The sequence below is a fragment of the Calypte anna genome, chromosome 3 (assembly GCF_003957555.1).
Source record: "Calypte anna isolate BGI_N300 chromosome 3, bCalAnn1_v1.p, whole genome shotgun sequence".
Lineage (NCBI taxonomy): Eukaryota > Metazoa > Chordata > Aves > Apodiformes > Trochilidae > Calypte > Calypte anna.
The window spans coordinates 83,237,738-83,249,845 of NC_044246.1; the positions used below are offsets into that span (position 1 = coordinate 83,237,738).

The window sequence follows — 12,108 nt, forward strand, 5'->3', positions numbered from 1 at the left end:
CTTAGTTATGCACCAATGCTCATCTTTTTTTCTCATCATACCATCTAGATTTTACATTTACATATCATATATTAAAAGATAAACTCTTTTCTCCCCATAGATTTTTTACAGTGATATCTTCACACATAACTACCAAGTAACTTGCTAAGCTGTGTGGTAAACTATAGCAACTGTCTATATTTTAACTAAAAAAATACACTGGCACTAAGTTCTGTTACTTTTCCCCCAGTGGGGTGGTAATAAAGGTAATAAAGGTACAGGAAAATTTTACTCTTCATGAAGCAGTGAGAGGCTGCTTCAAAAACAGGGCTCACCATAAAGGTTTTTTCCACAAAGAGATTCAGTGGTTTGGCCACAAAACTGAGATTTCTGAGAGTTCTACAGTTCAGTTTTCCCTTGCCCCAGTCACCTCCTACATGACCCTGGCATGTCACTTCAGTCTCAGTTCATGAAGACACCTTCCTGGCTTGCTTCTATTCACAAATCTGAGTTCCCTGTGTTTTGCATATCAGGGAAAGGCATCTAGACGAGATTCAGAGCAGTCAAACACACGCACACCTGTGTGAGATTGTAATGCACAACCTGCAACCTCCAGCTATAGATGTCTCTGGTAGGTGTTCCCACCTCAGTTTGTTATTTTAAAACAAACCAGAAGAGGAAGCAATGATGTAATGATGTTCCCTTTTTGTAAAATAGACACCCTTCCAGAAGAGGGACCAGAACAAGTCCATTCCCCAGCCTGTGGAGATTCAAACTCACATTCCTTAGCTCCTCAGAAGGATATCCTAGCCAGCAGGTATAGGACAGAGTGAAGGTGAGCTCTATCTTCCCAAGTGAATCAACGCCACTGAGCAAGAACCTGCTCAAGAGTGAGGTGAGACATCAGGATGTGAATTTGTGATGGCCTTATTAATAAATGATTTGCATAAATCTGAGTGAATAACTTGGTCTACTGCCTCGTGGGGCCATGGTAGAGCTCAGAGGTTTCTGTAGAAAATCCTGACTTCCAAAACCAATCCTTTGTTATTCATAGATCTGGACTTGTGTTGCCGGATTATGAGGACAGAACAAATAGTGCAGGCTTTGATGAAGAGAAAAATATTTTAGAACACCTCTAGAATTGCTGCCAATAGCTTTTCCATACATAACACTACTGCTCTATCTGCTATTCTAAGAAACACTGCACTTTCATGCTCATTCTTACACATTTGCACATTCCTGTTTTACAATATGCCTCCAGTAGAGAATTGCCTAGATTTACAGCTGGCTATTAAACTGTTCTCTGCTTTATCAGTGTTACACTTTCTGCCTATTTGTTAGATTATCAGCTCACTAAAGGCCTATCTGCATTTTATCTATGCAGCATGATTAGCAAAATTGCTCAAGAACTTAATGAGCTACTCTCAGGCTGACGTTTCTCTTTGATAAGATCTTCAGCGTGGGGGCTTACATATTCCTACACATCATGTAAGCTCTGCAGCAGCGTAGGTCTGTAGGAGCAGCCATAAATACCAGCTGGGGCTTTTGGGTCCCTTCTGATAAGGAGGTACCCTGGAGAACAAACCCAGCTCTCCTGGCAGTTGTGTCACTTGGCCACTAGGTGGGATGACTGGAAAGCAAAATAAAATAATTTTCTGTGCTTGGCCAGGGTTTCACCTGCCTGCCTGCGGCCCCAGTGCAGGCATAATGCAGAGTCTTGGGCTGACTCATAGCACCCCACAGCAAGGCTGTCTCCCACGCTGACTCAGGTTTTTGCTCCTAACACACCGCCGTGATAACAAACAGCAGCAAGACAGCTGCTCCAGATGTTCTGAGATGGACGTGTCAGAAGCAGAGCCTGAGACTGCGCCCTGGAGTCCCCATGGTGCCCGGCAGAAGCCTCAAGTGAAAGGTGATGGAAATGCTGGTTTAACCCGTGCCTTCCTTACCCGGTGACTCAAGTTTCCTCGCTCTCACAGTCTTCAGATGCAAAGAGGGAAAGTTGGTTTTTTTTCCAAGCAGCCGGTGCTTGTCATTGCCCTCAGGGAGGAATCTCTCAAGTGCCAGTGCTCAAAACTGCACAAACAATAAATTTGGTAACAAACGGATGCAAAGCTTGCTGCCAAGTGTGAAAGCCAGTGCAATCTCTGGTGCCTGAAGCTGTCTAAATATTGATTTGGCTCCCATGGAGGGTCCCCTGCCTCAGCCTCACAAGCTTTGGCACTGCCCTCTAATGCATTCTGGCAGGAAGGCTGGAGCTGAGGTGCTGGAGCATGGCTATGACCACAACTCATTGGGAAAGGCTTTGAAGCTGCATGTATTACTCTCACACACACATTTCTCTAGGAAGAGGTAAGAAAAGTCTTTTAAAATTCCTTGACCTGACTGATGCATCTCAGTGAAAACAGTTTATGAAACCAAGATGATCTGTGTTTGCAGAAGGGAACAAATAATTTCTCTGACATAACAGTCTCTATTTACATGTGAGAGAGACCTTTCCTGGATGGGTAAAACACATGCCAGAGACAATCTCTGTCTATTTTTTCTCCTACTGTAACTAAGATGCCATATGTCTAAGATTTGTTTGCTTTTAAACCTTATTCCCATGGAAATTAATGCTTACGTAGGCAGGTCAATTTCTAAGAACCCCCACTGGTGTGAAGCTGAGTGGTGTGGTTAACACCTTAGAGGGAAGGGAGGCCATCCAGAGGGACTTTGACAGGCTGAGCCCATGACAACATCTTGAAGTTCAACATGGTCAAATGCAAGGTCCTGCACTTGGGTTGGAACAACCCTCGGCACAAATATAGGATGGGGGAAGAATGGATAGAGAGTAGCCCTGAGGAGAAGGACTTGGGGATGAAGATGAGAAGCTTGATATGAGCCACCAGTGTGCCTTGCAGCCCAGAAGGCCAACTGCATCCTGGTCTGAATCAAAAGAATCATGGCCAGCAGCGTGTGGGAGGTGATTCTGCCCCTCTGCTCTTGTGAGACCCCACCTGGAATATTGTGTACAGCTCTGCAGCCCCCAGCACAGGAAAGATACAGACCTGTTGAAGAGGGTCCAGAGAAGGGCCACAAAGGCTGGAGCACCTCTGCTATGAAGACAGGCTGAGAGACTTGGGGATACTCAGCCTGGAGAAGAGAAGGCTCTGGAAAGACCATATAGTGGCCTTCCAGTACGTGAAGGGGGCCTACAGGAAAGCTAGGGAAGGGCTTTTCACCGGACAGGGTAGTGACAGGACAAGGGGTAATGGTTTTAAACTGAAATAGGGTAGATTTCTGTTAGAAATCAGGAAGAAATTCTTCACCATGAGGGTAGTAAGATACTGGAATAGGTTACCTAGTGAGGTTGTTGATGTCCCCTCCCTGGAAGTGTTCCAGGCCAGGTTGCATGAGGTCTTGTGCAACCTGGTCTAGGGGGAGGTGTCCCTGCCCATGCAGGGGGCTTGGATCTTGATGATCTTTAAGGCCTCTTCCAACCCTAACCATTCTATGATTCTATGATTCTACAATCTTGTTCGTATGCCAAGCCCTCCTTCCCTGTCCTCCAATGGTTTGCCTGCTTCCAATTTCTACCCGTTTCTATCGTTTAAATGGAACTGACGGGCTACAAGGAAAACAAGCAGAGAAAAAGTAAAATGTACATACAAAGTAACAACGCCCACACACACAAGAAAAGCAAAGCAAAACAAGCAATCTCTCAGAGTCTTGGAGGCTTGCTTTCCCTTATCTTTCAAGGCAGGCCAGGAGAGGACTTCTCTTGTGTACTTAAAACATGCCAAACTCCTTGTCAAGGCTAAATATGAATCATTCTATTCTGTCTTGCTCCTGTCCCCAGCTGTTCTTGTGGGCATTAAAAACTTCCTGCACACCTAGTACATGGAGGATGCAGGTACTGCAGCCCTACCTAAGGCACCTGGCACATCTTGCTACCCAGCAACCCAAGAAAGCAAGCACTAGGGATCCACATGCCGCTTCTACCTCTGCTGTCCTCCCACAGGGACATGCTCAGCATGTGGTGTGCAGGTCTATGTCAATTCAGCATTAAGGTAATAACAAGCCTGGCCACTGCTAAGATCAAAGAAAGTTCTCCAGCCCTTTATCTGCTGTTTGTCATCCACATTGAGCTAGCCAAGCCAGGGGACATGTTTTGTATCTCCATGTTCTCATGAGTTTATGACACTAAGGAACGGGCTGGAAATAATGCAATGATATTATCAGTGTCAAAAGAGTTGCTAATCAGCATTAGTCATATTGAAGTTACTGGCAAATACAGACAGCAGCCCAGCAGAAAATTAGCAAGAGAAATCTATTTTAGTTCAGTTCAACATTGCTTTTCTCCTTTCAGAGTCCCGTGGAGTGTGATGCTCTTGTTAGTTTTAATTGATTTAAGTGCCAAGATTTCCACAACTTCCTTTTGGAAATCATTGCCAGATTTTACTTAAAACTTCCTTGTGTGGAAACCTTCCTTCCCTTATTTTCATAGAATCATAGAATCGGCTGGGTTGGAAGGGACCTCGGAGATCATCAAGTCCAACCCTTGATCCACTACCTCTGCAGTTACCAGACCATGGCACTGAGTGCCACATCCAGTCTCTTTTTAAATATCTCCAGGGATGGAGAATCCACTACTTCCCTGGGCAGCCCATTCCAATGCCTGATCACCCTCTCCGTAAAGAAATTCTTTCTAATGTCCAACCTAAACCTCCCCCAGCACAACTTAAGACCATGTCCTCTTGTCTTGCTGAGAGTTGCCTGGGAAAAGAGGCCAACCCCCACCAAAAAATATGGAACGCTTCACGAATTTGTGTGTCATCCTTTTTTTCATCGTTTTTTCACCATTTTCATCCTTTTTTCATCATTTCCATCATTTTCCTCCATCACTTCTCATTATACTTTCTCAATGCATTCCTGTCAACGCTGCTTCTTTCTGAAGAGAAAGTTGTACCATTGTTACACAAAATCACAGAATTGTCACAGTTGGAAAAGACCTCTAAGATCACCGCATCCAACTGCCAACATTCTTTCTGAATAAAATATATATATGTATCAATACCTCTATCACAAAATGCCAAGATATCAACGAGATACTCTCATCCTTTCTTCCTTTCTTTGGTATTATTAATGAAAAACTAGCTAACTGAAGGAAAATAGTATTGATCACTGTCAGATGGGAGAATAAAAAGCTGAGACAAGAGTCAGCGAAGAGAAATATTAGCAAATAAGGCCGCATTACAGATGCAACTATATAGTGTGTTTTAAGCACAGGTTTCTTCTATTACTGGGTGAGCTCCATTCTAAAATTTGGAGGAGGGTTAGCTGACTTCCACATTAGGAATACTGTATTTTTGTATGGGACTTCTAGAGCAGAAATTCTGTTTCAAATACAGTTGTACACATGCCCGCAGGTGTCACAGGAGACAGAGCACAGTGGGTGAACTCTCTCTGGAGCCCTGTTGTATCAGGTCTCTTCCACGATGGTGGATCAAACATGCTGTGGACACCTCTGTGTTGTTTTGAACACATGGGATGTGGCCTCAGAGCACACGCAGAGGTCTGACAGTTCCTGTGAATGGGCTGGACTCTCTATGGGCTACAGAGTTCATCAGTGCATGCTCATTAGCTGGCTGCCCAGACATCCAGATGTTTCAAAATCCCAGACAAATAGACAGAGTTCTCCAGTTCTACACAGAATTTCTTATGGGAAGGGGGGAATGGAGGGGAAAAGGTTATTTCCAAAGGAAACATGGATGTCTGGTAACCCTGCTCCGAATGGCATCTGTATGAAAAGCTGCATCTGGAATGGGGAAGGTCAACCCTTGCAAAATGCCAGAAAATCTGAGTTCAATTTAAAGAGGAGAAGAGTGATTAGGGGCAAGGAAAGATCACTGTAAACATGCAGGAATGTAAAACTTGGCAATGCAATATCTAAAATGGAGCAATAGAATGTTTACAATAATCTGGTGCATACTAACATGAAGAAAAGAGAATTGTCTAGTTTGCTATGGGGTGCTATTGCTGAGTGCAGTGAGAAGAAACTGAAGGAATGAAAAATGCAGGGATTTTTTTTTCTTGACTCTTAAAGTAACAGTGAATTTAGTGCCACCTTGGGAGGCTTAGAAACTCATTGGTGGTGGCATGGGTGGATAGAGCCCCCTTTTTCCCTCTAGGAATACAATGAGATCTGCAGAACATTAATTATTTAATCCCACAGAACTGCGGGTAAATTAAGACCATTAGACTTTCATTGAGAATGCAGAAAATTTTGATGGAGTAGTAGAAGCACAGATTATTACCTTTATGCATTTGAGTAGTTTTGTTGAAATCTACAGGAGCGCTGACAGGTTTTCTGAGAAGCATGCAACTGCTTGTAGGATTATGGATTATATTTTTAGTATTTTGATTTTTAGGTTAAATTCGTCATCAGAAACCTAAAACCAGTCGGAAACTCCTCATCTCTCATCTCCAAACACCGATGTAATTATTACACCGTTTTGTGGGGAAGAAAGGAAAACTGAATCAAAACTCCCATGCTGAATATCAAGTCCCAAACTAAAACTTAGTTTAAAACAACTGAATAGGAATGTAGAAGAAAAACAGCTGCTAATTGCAGAACCCAAAATCAATCCATTATTTGTATACTGTCTTGTTTTGGCCCTGCTGTGGTACCCATTTCGTTTAAGTGTTGCCATTGAAGTGCAAAGGCATATATGGAGACCTTTTAAATCCATCTCAGCACTGACGTTCTCTAATAAGCCCAAGGATGTAGCAAACAAACTACTACTCTCTCACTTAGCTAACATGTTCCTAACACTACAATTTATATAATCAAACACATGCTAGAAATAGGAGATAAGATTAGTGACCGTTAACTGCTGCTATTTTTTTCCACAGCCCAAAGAAGGTCTCTGGGATTAAATATTAACTCTAATCTTATTTGCTAAAATTAGCACACTCTGTATTCTTTTTCTTTTACAGCCAATTGCAAGTATAGCGCAGAAGTTATTTTCAGAGTGTAATCTGATAACCAAAATCAGTCACCAAAGCTGTTATTCCATTAAGAGTTCAGAGACTTCCTGGTTATATACTTAGTTATTTTTACTTGGGATGGTAGCGCCTGGCAGCGAGCTGTTTTTCCTAGCATGAGCTTATTTGGTTTTAGAAAATTGTCAGAAAGATTTAAATATACTACCAGGCTCAAACAGGTCAGTCTCATGAGCGAAACCGATGGTACTAGACACCCATTCTTGTTTCCCTTTATATATGTACAAAGTAAGCCTGCACACAGTCAAGAATTGTTTTGAAATCTCAATCATTTTACAACAGTAAAGAACCTGCAGGAGGCAGGAGAAAGAAGGGATGATAAACAACAGATACTTCTGTAAGCCAACGCCAAAGCAGTGCTTTACTTCATTTTTGCTCTCTTTAATTTTCCAGTATTTAAATGTTCTCTCACCAACAGCTTACAGATATCTCTCACCAACAGCTTACAGATATATCTCCCCTATCTGCTCATAAAGCAGCTCTGAAAATAAGTAATCACTCTTTAAAATTCTACTTAGCTGAGGCATCAGATGCAGGTATTCGCATTATTTGGGCATTTATATGAGAGAGGAATGTAGAAGTCACCGATGGAGAAGACTGACAAAGTGTAGCCTTTGTTTTCACTCTAAAACCACTTATTAAATTAAGATGATATCCTGCTGGCCCCAGTTTTACATTCTGCCAATTTAGGTAGCACATACAAATTTGGGCAGAAGAGTGACCCAGAGTCCAAGTGACAGGTTGGTATCTCCCACACCACATTACATCGCATCACATCACATCACATTGCAGGGGTGGGAGGCCACTACACCACCACTGCAACAGACATCTCTGGGCAGAAATGTACACTAGAAGAAGGGAGAACCCTGACACAAAGTTCATGTCTCTGAGAAGCTGATTTACCTAATTTTTTTTTTTAGTTTTCAAATTTTTTTAGCAAAAAGTGTCACTGAAAATGCTTCTATTTGCAAAGTCACACCCAGGATGGATGAAAGGTTCATCCCAAAACTTTTCCAGTGCATTCTCCAAACAGTCTCTTGAAGTGTCAGGCTGAGAGATTCAAGAAATTGCTTAACTCCCTTTAATGGTACTTCTGCAAAAAAATGCCACACTGGAAGTGCTCATCCAACTTCCAATTTTGTGCTTTAGAAAAAAAAAAAAAAAAGCCTGAGTGACCCCCCTTAGTCCTCCCCTTTGCAGCCCTAGCTTTCAGCCAGATGACAAATTTACACTAGCAGCCCTCAAGGCCTATGTGAGAGTATTTACAAATCGAAGGAGGAAACCAGATGACTTCTCATTTTTCCTTCTCCAGCGCAACAAACACGTCCAGGGGCAGCGCTTCAAAAGGCTTCCTCCCTCTCTGCTTAAAAGGGAGGGAAAGATCAATGTCTCACAGTGCCTGCAGAGCATCAGGATAGCCTTGGAGGAGAGGTGCAAGCACAGACGGTGAGATGGGGAGGAAGGAGAGGTCATTCATGTTAGACTTGCCTTGAGGATGCAAACTGCATCCAGTGCCCCACAAGAAGTGTGTCAGAGCTGACAGTGGGGCAAGTGGCTCGGAATTGATTACCAGGCACAAAGATGGTGTAAACAGCTGGTGGATCAATGCCCACATTATTGGTTCTGTCAGTGTTTGACTGCATGTGACTTATGGCTGGAGGGCAAGAGTTAAGGCACTTGTATGCTTGGGGTTTTTCCCAACCAAATTCACTGCCCCAGCTTCGAAGCATTCTCAAAAAAATCTCTAAGCCTGAGGGAAATAATGTCAGATGAATCAAAATCAGAAGATGCCTAGAATTGCAATGCTGATTTCAATCCATGACTTCAAGTTTTATTTTATCTTGGAGTTATTAAGTGCAACTGAAGCTCTTTGGAAAGTGAGATTGGTTGCAAATGAGAATGAAGAATTTACTTTCGTAAATTCTGGCAGTAGCCAGGGGCGTTTTCAGCATCCTTCCCATCCCTGAAAATTCTAAGGGGAAGTTAATTTGTTGAATTTGCCACAACTTTCAGAAAATACACTGTTTACTGAGAAGGAGAGTAAAAATAACCAGGCATATACTTTGCTGCTGACACATTTCAGTGCAGCAAACAGGAGGCATCTTTACCAAACATAGCTGAGTATGTTTGAAAAACTGAAAGGATGTAGGACTGGAAGATCCAGTGCTTTTCCATGGTCAGGATGCACATCAAGTCTCTGTCAGATGTTCCCTAGCACACTCTGTTGGGCAGCTTTGGGTTTTACCATCCACAGCAGCTTGTTGAATGTAAGGGGACATTCAGCTCTATGGAGATTCCTCCGGGCCAAAGCCTGGCATGAGAAGCTTAGGTGCTAAGGTCTGTGCTGAGATGAGGGGCTGCCAGTGGGTCAGCCCTGTGGGCACCAGGGCACAGGGCACACCTTCCTCTGCCACCCCACTGCAGGGAAACATCAACGGCAAAGCAGCTCTTGAGCTGGAAGGAGGAAGGTTCTTACACTCCTGCAAACAAACCTGCCATGTGATACCTGCCTAAGTCCTTATTTAAAAACCTTACTTGGCAATGAAGACAAACACTAGTTTATTAAAGCATGAAAAGAATACCACCTGCAATACTATACACCAAACTGGAGGAATGACAGCGGAAGTGCCATTGCTTGAGAGAAACACCTGAATGAACTTCAGCGGTAGAAGACAATTTTTCCTAACTGATTACCTGGTTTGGGGTATGTTGTCAATGTTAGAGGCTGCCAGGGTGTAACTGGAGAACAAAGACAACATAAAATTCTGGCCAAGAGAGAACCTGAAGGCAAGCATAGATAGGTTTGGAGGAAAACTGTCAGGCTGCTCAGGTCAGACTTTAGGAGGTAGAGGTGTTGGAAAGTAAATTAGAGTCGAGAATGTTTCAAGTAACCCTCTCTCTGAACGAAAAACTTGGTTACAACATGACTGAATCAACAAAGAACACAAAAACCAGTGGCACTGGCAATTTAAACACTCAGGAATAAACTGGAAGATAACGCAAAGGAAAATACAACTGTGATATCTGTCAGTGGGCAATACATTTGTTTTTCCAATGCAACTTGCACCTTAGAAACCTGGGATACAGTAATGAAGGAGGACACAGGAGGGTGGCTCAGCAGAAATGCTCCCTTCTCTCCCTGTGTGCTTGTGCAAGCCATGCTGAAAGCACCAGGGAAGAAATGAGCAGAAAGGAACAGGTTTTAACCCAAGAGCATCATCAGAATTAAAATGAAACTGTAATTTTAAATTAAAATCAGTTCCATATTTTTGCAAAAGGAAAACTAAACTGACCCCCAGATTTAAAAAAAAAAAAAAGAGTGAAAGTGTTGAGTGGTGAGGAGGGGGAAGGAAGGAGTGGGTAAAATTTCACAGAACATAAATTGTGAGAGAAGAGCCTGTGAAAGGTCTGTTTAGGTGGGTATCATCAGCTAAAATAGGGAGAAAGAGGGAAAACAAAAAGTAGTTTAAGAACTTCTGTAAGGAAAAGAAAAACTCTAGAAGTTTCACACTTCAAGTTACATTAGGAAATACCAAAATAGGCAGGAAAAGAAAATACATGTAGAAATTTGCCAAGTCACTGAGTGCTTAGAGGAATGGTACAGTGTTTCTAAAGCTGCAATTAGTACACAATTGCAAACAAGCAACACAACAATACAGACAAAATTCAAAGATATGTAAATTACACAGACTCCTCTTTCCCAAGAACTGTAGAATTTATTTATGTGAGCAACCTATACAATACTGCCTACTGAATACACAGTGCATTAAATACACTGTAGTTACTTTATAAAAACAAGGAATACTTCACAGCAAGGCATCTTGCTACAAGCCCTACTATTATACTTTGCATAGTGTAGTAGAGTAAGAAACAGGCTCTGCTAGATATGATTTAGGAAAACACAAGGCTGCACTCTAAGGCACAGAACAGAACCAGTAGACAAAGGAGCTGGAGAAGAAGCAGGCTCCAGAGACAAGGCTGAACAACATCCAATGCAGCTCACGGATGCTCTGCCATGGTTTCCATGGGGCTGATGGTGTCAATGCTTCCAGTAATGCCTGTGACCACACACCAGCATGGCACAGCATATAAAATCACTGACATCCTTATGCTGGGGCAGCAGAGAGTGCAGCCCAGCAAACACCACAACATTTCAAATCCAGAGATGCTTTTGCTAGGCTATGGAGGGAACCGAAGGGCACAGGCTTTACTACAGCCCTTCATGAGGTATCCCAGCAATTAGAATTACTAAGTGGTAGGCTGGAGCCCTGTATAAATATCCTGGCTTCCTGCAGACATTATATTTTTAAAACTAAACTTGCCAAATACTGCATTTGTTCCAGTTTTCCTTCCCCTCCTGCCCTGCCTTGCTTTTTAATTTCCAGTATTTGGACACTCAATTTTTCTGTGTTCACCTCATTTTTGTTCTTGCATGGCTACTAACAGATCTGAGGATTACAGTGGCTTTTGTTCCACTGCTTGGCATTCACATTTCATCAGTGATGGCTGCTCACCTCAGCAAAGAAGAACCAACTACTGCTGAGCTGGCAAATTTTGTCCCCTCCTGTCCTCCACAAGGAGTAGTTAGCTCCTCCCATGGTGGCCCAAAAGGTTAGCCAGGCTCTATAAATCCCACCAGGAAAAAATTGGAGGCATTTGCCTTCTTGCTGAGATTTCATGTCTGCTGTGAGTAAAGGTAAATGGCTCTTTCATTCCCTAAAGGAGCACAGGCTCAGCAGGAGTGCTCCACAGCAAAGTGGTTGAAGGCAGAGAAGGACAGAAGGATCATCATCAGCATCCTGGCACAGCCACAGTCCTGTGCCCAGCTTTGAGCTGTCCCCAAGGAATTAATTTCCCCCTTGCCATTTCATAAACAAAATTTTTAAGGTGTACCAGGAAAGTGAGGGGTAGGAAATTCCATCTGCCTTAGGAGCCCTAGAAATACCATCCACATAGAAAAATGATGGCATTTCCAGCTTGACATGTGTGTTCCCTGTCCTGGGAAGGTAGAAGTTGGGACTTTACAGCTATTTGTGTGTGTCTACATATGCTCACGTGTACCCACACATGCTAATGTGAGAA

At 42.9% G+C, this 12,108-nt stretch overlaps 1 protein-coding gene across 6 annotated transcripts in view; it reads right to left on the reverse strand.

The window, feature by feature from the left end:
• The window catches only part of BACH2 (BTB domain and CNC homolog 2), a 190,891-nt gene that overhangs the window by 19,038 nt on the left and 159,745 nt on the right, over positions 1-12,108 (reverse strand). The gene's annotated exons all lie outside the window — the stretch shown is intronic.